This window comes from Anopheles arabiensis, chromosome 2 (assembly GCF_016920715.1).
Source record: "Anopheles arabiensis isolate DONGOLA chromosome 2, AaraD3, whole genome shotgun sequence".
Taxonomy (NCBI): domain Eukaryota; kingdom Metazoa; phylum Arthropoda; class Insecta; order Diptera; family Culicidae; genus Anopheles; species Anopheles arabiensis.
This window is the reverse complement of record NC_053517.1, coordinates 10,859,982-10,868,213: the sequence shown is the minus strand read 5'-3', so window position 1 is coordinate 10,868,213 and position 8,232 is coordinate 10,859,982. Positions and strand designations below refer to the sequence as shown.

Genomic DNA, 8,232 nt, shown 5'->3' with positions numbered 1-8,232 from the left:
AATGCGCGCACAGCGTATGCGCACAAACAGCTCCTCCCCGCCCCTTTTGCCACACCCTGCCGTTCCGTTCAAGAGAACGACTGCTCGAAACGGCACCCTGCGGAAGCTTTTGAACCGTTTCGAGCAGTTTCCGCTCACAACCGAACCGGTTCTTCCCCTCTGCTGGGGAAGCCTTTCGAAGCAGCCCTGATGTCGGAACGCTCGCGCGCGAATGCGAAACGCCCGAATCCCGAACGGGACTGCCCGTCCGTCCGTTCGGCAAGCACGCACACACACACACCCCGTCCCGAAGTGTGCGCGGTTCGCGAATGACAAATTTTTGCCGAACGGGTGGCCGACTTTTCCGACGCAGTAGTGTTTCGATTATCGTCGTGGAAACAATGTGAAGCCCAGGGTACGTTTGTGGGTATCGCCGTGTGTGCCTAGAGGCGGCCTTTTTTTTCCTTGCTTCCGCTTCTTCCTCTGCAGGCGTGTGTGTGTGTGTGTTGGTGTGTGTGTGAGAGAGGTGTATGTGCTCCACTACTCGCTTCAGCGAGGAGGGGGTGGGTCGGAGCTAGCAGGATGTGGTTAATTATTTAATCACTATTGCACCCCATACACTCGCCCGTGCTCCGTGCCATCGATCGTAACGCATAGCAGGGAAACGGTTCCCAATGGATTAAAACATAGTTCAGGATCTGCTGCAGGAGTGGTGGGGTGTTCAATTGGTAGCAAAACAGTAATGCACCCTCGATCGACAATGATCGCAGCATGCGAAACAAGCTATACACGTGCTACAAAAGGGCTCCTTTTAACTGATCCCGAATGATGTGTTCAACCACTTGCCTATTCGCGTGCTTGTGCCTATTTCTAACGTTTCGATTCCAGTGCCTGTTGGTGTGATGTGACTGCCGCTCGTGAATGTGTATGCCACTAGGCTACGATGAAGCGATGTCCAGAATTTCGCCGCGGGTTGCATTACAAAATGCAAAGTGTAGTTCAGTAGCAAAAAAAAACCCCGGAAGCGTCCATTCCAATTACCGACTGGGTGGAGCATCGGCCGCAGTTTGGAATGGCATTCGACTGCATTACCTGGTAGGCTTACCCCGTTATCGAGGGTGGGAGAAAAGTGTATCCATTTCCCTGCGGTCCTGTGTTGCCATTATCGTTACCACACGTGACAGGTGCAGTGTTGCTGTGTTGCGGGAAACTTCCACGCCCGCTGGAGTAGTTTCTGATGAGCCCGATTGATTTAACCAGTGTTGTTTTAACAGTTTCAATTGTCTGTTTGTGTGTGTGTGCATGTGTTTGTGAATGATTAATGTGAGTAATACACATAGCTTGACGCGGTTGAAAAATAGAAATTCCCTCCAGTGTGAATGGATGGAGTTCTCTTGATGGTGATTTTTTGGCCAACGTAACCTGAATGCAGGTGTTTGTGTGTGTGTGTGTGCATTGCCAGAAAACTGCTACAACTGTTCCAGATAGCATCCCTACCAGCGTGAAACAGCAGCAACCGTCCCGCAAAAAAAAGTAATCATTTTAATAAATCCATCTAGCTTGAAATGATTTTACAGAACACTATTTCAAAACACAACTTTAAACTGATAAATTTAAACAATTTTCGAAAAATAAATACAATTACCGCCATACCTGCCTCCCTCTTTGCTGAATGTACTCAATTTTAATTAAACTTCATGTTGACCTCGTCCGCTTTGCGTTACGTACGTTACTGCATGGATGCATCGCTTTCGCAATCGATTGCCCCACCCCTCGATTGTGCATGATGTGTGTGAAAATGGAATGGATTGATTTTAAACGCGTCGCGCTTTTGATTTTCGAGCCCATTGTTCTTTTCCTTTTTGGGATCGAAATGTTGGCTTATATCCGCCCACTAACACGCCATCCACTCATGCCGGTTGGATTAATTTTAATAATTCAATGCTCTCAAATGTTTCATTGGCCTTTTTTTAATAAAAAAAAATCACTGCATTTCAACCATCGTGTGTTGAAAATTGCATACCGAGCAGGGCGTATAAAATGTTTTACGAAAATCCAGTTGGAACTGCTTTCCAGTTAGAAAATAATTAAACAGGCACAGTGTATTTTGATGCACCTTGCTTACCTTGCTTTGTGGGCATACTTTGTCAAAAAGGTCACTCACCCTGTTACTCAGAGAAACAAAAAAGAAGTACAAAAGAAAAGTATATAAAAAAAGAACAGCTTATGACAGCCGTCAGTGCGTTCAGCAACAACAAAGTTTTGTGGCAGTTTCGTTTTGCAAAAAAGACAGCAACAAACACTTACTGCGGGCTCGCATTGTGTGTTTTTCGCTTGCGTTATTAACACCCAAACGCCAACCGGTCCTGTAACACGTTGCGCTTCCTTCTTCTTGCTAGCCCGTGACCAAAAACGCCAATGTCAGCAGCAGCAGCGTCAGCAGCAGCAACGGCAAAGACAGACAGGCCGTCTGTTTACCGTGACATTGTTTAATTCATTAGGGAATGAAAACGCACACAGATTTGTATTTATACTGGTTGGCGGGTGCTCGCCGGTGTTTGCTCGCCACCAGCAGCATTAGCAGAGCTAACAGTTGAAATTACCGTTCACCGTCTTGCCGCTGGTCGGGTCGGTGGCGTGCTGGAACGCGTTACGCCTGCTTCGCAACCTGCGCCCTGGTTGGTTCGGGCGTCCAGGATACGATAGTACGTTTGAATCCATTCGCAAGATTCTACTACGCACATATCTTTCTAAAAATGAACGTTTAATTTTGAGTACATTTTTTTTATAACATGTTATTGAAACTATATGTTATGGAATTTACTGACAGTTCATGAACAGATTCTAGTAAAACCATTCATGACTAAGGAAGGAAATAGAAGCAAATTTTACACACCAAAGCGCAGTTTATCGATTCTTTTCTCTTAAAACATACAAATAGTACAACAATTTTTGTTTTTTCGAGAACTTGTTGTGAATTGTTTTGCACCACTGGATTTTAACCAAAACGTATTTAACGACCCTCACTAAATCCCTCAACAGCGCTCGATACAAGCAAACAGAACACATTTTGCTCGGCTCAAAAAAAAGGGGGCTTAAATTTTATATTCTCCAACACACTTTCGATGAGAGTTTTTGCGACAATTTTCACAAGCTTTATTTTTAGCTTTTTCTCTCTCTCTCTCTCTCTCTCTCTCTGTCTCAACCCATCTACCGCTTAAGGCGCTAAACTGTTGTCGCTACACGAGGCCGACACACCGACACGTGGGCGATTTTCGGTCCCGTACATTAACAGTATATTAACCGCTGCCTTTAATTGGATTATATCCAAATCATGTTACGGTTCCGCACCCACCACCATGATGTTGTTTGATGATTCCGGTGTTTTTTTTTTGTTCAAGTGCTACTGTAACTGTGAACTTGGGAAAATGTTCCCTCCTTTTCTAACGAAACGCACACATACTTAACCACCACCGTGAGAGTGATGGGAATGTAAAGTGTATGCTCGTGAATAATTTATGTACGGTTCTCCATTACACTGCGCTACCGAAAACGTTTCGCTTGGAAAAGCGGAAAAACCAGCGGCCCCAAAAAGTGCGAGCGAGAGTGAGGGTTTTTTTTTTACATCACAAACGCCCCATCCATCCGCCGCGTAATGGTTCAGTGCGTACTCGCGCTCGATGCTGGTACATTAAGCTACACTTTACGCTCCGGGTTGCTGTGAATTTTTTTCCCCCAAAGCTCAAAGCGTGGAAAGCTCAAAAACGAGAAGCGTTTTGCCTCCATGGAAACGTTGCGTTACCCCGTGTTACCAAACGTGCACCGCACCCGAGAATGATGGGCACTGTTTATGAAAATTTAAATTTCACTACATGAACATCATCCAACCACGGCCGGAGCAGGGCACGTTCCTGGGCTTATCGAACGCAAGCCTCGGGAAGTCTCCAGAACGCTCCAAAACACCCCGACATATCACAAACAGCGTGAGTAGGAGTGGCTGGATTGGGAGTGGATGTCTGTGTGTGCGTGTATTTGTGTCCCCATTTTCCCGCTTGTTGACTGAAAATTGCTTGAAAATTGCTTTCCACTAGCCGAGCACTTGAACTTACTTTCGTCTGCATTGCTGCAGAGGCGCGGTAAGGCAGAGAGCAAAGGTGTGCTTTAACGAACCGGAAGAAGTGCCTTGGTAAAGTAGAACGCTCACCTACGGAACTAATTCGAGACACACATACACACCAACACATATCAACACACGTGATAGGAGCATTAAAAGGGGAAGTGGTTGCTTATCATTTCAGCGGCTCGGGTGTCTTCTCGTGTAACAAATTTCATTTAAATGATTAAGGCTCATTTAGAGGTCGACCGAACAGAGTGGTTGATACACGAATTCTAGAAGATGTAGTTCTTCAACTACATAAGAGTTGAATAAGATGTATAGTAAAGGAAAAATTCAATTAAATATATTTGAATAGTTATCAAACACCTCTTTAATCATGCTGGAATATTTTAAGCTGCGTACGCTTACTGATTCACAAAACACACTTCCAACAGTCAAGTGTTTATCGGTGCAAAATGCTCAAGTTGTGTCAATTTTTTTGCTACATTGCTCAACTCATCAACTCAGTTTGCTCAGCGACCGGTACATATGGATAGTTGTAGGCAAACCCGTACACCACACCAGGCAAACACATCAAAGACAAACGAGAACGGGAAAATCGGTTGACAACTAACCGCACCTCACTTGTCACAGCCCATACGCATGCACAAGGAAGGGGCTGAAAATGCTTGCGTACCATTTGCCACCTTTTCTTCGAACGGGTTCGCTGCCGATGCGTCTCGTTTGAAACGTATCGAGCGTGAACCGGGCTAAATTGTATTGGGCAAAGCCGAGTGGCAGGGTGTACCCGGGACAAATTCTTCGGCTCGTTCGATGGGGAAGCGGGGTGGGTGAAAACCCCTCCCTCTTCCAATGAACCCTGAGCCGGCGCTCGGTAGCGAGGTCGGCAAAAAAACGCAACCGACCCTGTTTCTGGAGCAAAGTTTCTATCTTAATTGGAAGTTTGAATTAATTTCAAAGCCCCGGGTCGGGGTTCACCCCTCAGCGGAGGAGGATGGGCTGTGTGAAGATGGGAAGAAAAAAGGGGTGAGCCGGTGCGGCGGGTACGGCTGTACTGCCGAAAGTTTCCTTATCTACCCACCGCAATCAGCTCTTGCATGTCAATTAATGTCATGCCTCAAGTGCGGCGTACGAGAACGAAACCACCGACCGATCCTCGTTCTGCAGCCAGGGATCGGCTGGCATTGTGCGTGAGTGAGTGTGTGTGTGTGTGTGTGTTTATTTAAACTGTACCATCCAAACGGGCGGTGGCACTTGGAATGCCAACCATGCGAAGACTGCCGAGTGCCGCAGCACAAAATGCAGTGTCGATGGCAAAGCGCCGCGCACGGATGGTTCGCTGCTGTAAAACAATTCAGCAACATGAGTTATCTCCAGCCAAACGACTAAACTTCACCACTTCACTTCGAATGGTTAACCCCCCCCTTCATTCCAATGCTGCTTTAGTCGGGCCTGTTGGCGACAACATGGCGTGCCGACAGCAGTAGCGAAGAAGCAGGGAATTAATTTATCGCATCGCAAGTGCCCAATTAAAGAGAGAATTCCAAGTGACATTTGCTAACGGGGGGCCGATTGCCGGGATTGCCCAATCGGGTGTGCGCTAGGGCGGTATGCGTAGGGCTGATGGAGGGATGGTAGCGGAATGGTCTGCTATCGAGACAGGATAATGAGATAAGAGCGCACAGAGTCGGTCTTGCCGCTCCAACGCCTGAACGGCAACGGTGTTGAAAATGTGGGAAAACTTGAACTAATCCTAACCTCGAAAGCCAAAGCTTTCATCGCTCTTTGGTAAGAACGACCTAAGAAATGGATGCTGAGAACAGGTAAATCATGCTCTGCTTTACTTTGCCAAAGGTTCAACCAGCTACCAACCGCCCCTCCTAACCGGTACAATAATTGCTTCAATTTGTCCACAGTCAACCAGTCCACCTGGTTTCCCTGCTGACGGTACGGCACGGTGCGAAAGTTTTTACTAAGCACCGCTTGCATCGACACCCTTCTTGCAGCAGTTGTTTACTTCAACCAAAGCTCCGACTCCGGCGTTTCAAAGTGCATCTTGTTTGAAGTTCGCGTCATCCCGGGGGCGGCGACCAGTCTGCCAGCCACCGAACAGAAATGTTAAGATCCGATTACAAATTCCCGAGAACCGCCGCTGAGTGCAAGCGTTTGAAGTCGGGCAATGGTCGTTTACTATCTATCTATGGCGTTATTTTCCCGAGCCGGCTCGGGGCAGATATTTTGCGCTGAACGGACGAGAAGCGCCGAGGGCTGTTTTATTAAGCCGGACCGTGAACCGCTCGTTTCACGCCCGCAAGCACACTGAACGCAGTTCCGATTGTCCAGCGACTCGTTATGAATTGTTCGCTAATGGTTGCAATGGATTATGGATGTGAGGGAGTGGGTTGGGTAGGAACGGTGTAACAAGGCGAGCGAAAGGTGGAATTAAAAGGTTGTGAAAAACAACAAGGGGCACAATGAGATTTATTACATTCTTTTCTCGGAAAGGGAAAAGCTTCAGAGATTGATACGAGTCAAGGCAGTAATTGCAGCTAGCTGCCTTTCAAGAATAGAAGACTTAAGAAGTGAAAGGCAAGAATTTGTGTTTGCAGCTGTAATAGCCTACCGTTAAAGTCATTTATACTGAAATGCATCTACTTTTAGCTTCAAATACGCTAAATAAATATATACAAGACAACAAACATAGGCTTTTGCGAATGCCGTTGTTATCAGTCATATTTGTGAAAGTAGATTCAATTAAATTCAATAAAAAAATATTGTATAAATACCATATGGCACATTTCCTTTGCTGTAATCTTTATTATTTAACCTGATTGCTAATACCACTGACTAAAGCAATGAGTTTTTGGTGTATTTTATACACCAAGCATCGGAGTAAAAACACCAATCAAAAACTCATTTCATTAAGGCGCCTCTGCACTACAAATCAAATGAATCGTTTTGTTATCCCTCAGTAAAATACCTTTGCTTCTATTTCCACTTTGTTCTTCTCAACTTCAATTACTCAGTATATGTGTTGGTGAGCTTCGTCTGCTTTCGAACATATTTGCAAAAATAATTCTACCAACTCAAGTACAACGAAATGCGGGCAAAAATTGTAAACGAATGAAACAAAAAAGCAAAAATAACAAACTCTCCCGAAAGTAATCCAAAAGAAGCGTGTGGGAGGAAAGGAGGGACCAAGCATCCTCAACATCCACTGACCGGTCGGATTGGTCCGCCCGCCATTCGCCGAGCGATAAAAAGCTATTAAGTGCCGTGGATTTGCTTCCGACGGTAGTTTTATTTTTTCGCTTTTGTGCCACTCTTGTCCTCCGCAAGGCACGGGCAGCTTTATTTTACATCGCGCTCGGAGTGAAAGGTCCGGGCTCCGGTGCGCTGGGAGGAAATCTATTTTGTTTTCTCCACCGCTTCACTGCAGCCGCTGGAAGGCAGGAAACGCTCCTGGACCACCAGTGTAGATACACTCCCAGGCCGGTGGAAAAGCGTTTACTTTCCTACTCTGCTCTGCCTCTGTCTAGAGTGACGTCTGGAGTGACGACTGCCTCTTGCCCTCGCCATGTCAGATCACGTCCGGGTCTGCGTATGAGGTCCATCTAGCATTTCGATTCACCAACAGGAATCTGTGCGGCTGGGGGAATTGCCCGTTAGCGCACGGTGAGCAACATATTTGAATAAACATGTTGTTTTTCTCCCCTCAGCAACCCTCTGGCCCATCGGCATTCGAGACGGATGCGCGTGAGCTTGAAAAATAGCACTTTCATCTTGAAATGAAAATTTATTTCACCGCACCCGCATTCCGCCCTCATCCCGATGGCGTGGCCCGATGCTGCACGGGACGCGCTTTGCAACCATTAATTTTGCCCCTGATTTATGCCGGTTTGTCAGTGTGAGTGTAAATCGTGCCAGCGGAACCGGCTGCTAGCTGCGCGGAGTGAGTCTTCCTACCAGCAGCAGCAGCAGCAGCAGCGGCGAAAGAAGCTCCTCCCGGGTGTTGGAAAATGGTGCGGAAAATGGCGAGCAATCTCCGCGGCGAGCAAATGCAGCGCACTGGGAGCGGAAAATTGAAGTCCCGCCCGTGCTAGGGCCGATGAATAATCGGGTTCGGTGAGCGGGCC

The 8,232-nt window shown here is 46.8% G+C and overlaps 1 protein-coding gene across 4 annotated transcripts in view; it reads left to right on the top strand.

Moving 5' to 3' along the window:
- Positions 1 to 337: 337 nt before the first annotated feature.
- Positions 338 to 8,232, top strand: part of LOC120894809 (hemicentin-1) — a 186,170-nt gene continuing 178,275 nt past the window's right edge. For 2 of the 4 annotated variants that reach the window (XM_040297639.1, XM_040297642.1), the window contains exon 1: positions 338 to 394. The gene's annotated coding sequence lies outside the window, so the exon portion shown is untranslated. Of the gene's footprint in view, positions 403 to 707; positions 1,075 to 8,232 lie in introns of those variants that run through there. The other 2 variants (XM_040297640.1, XM_040297641.1) reach the window with 2 other exon arrangements.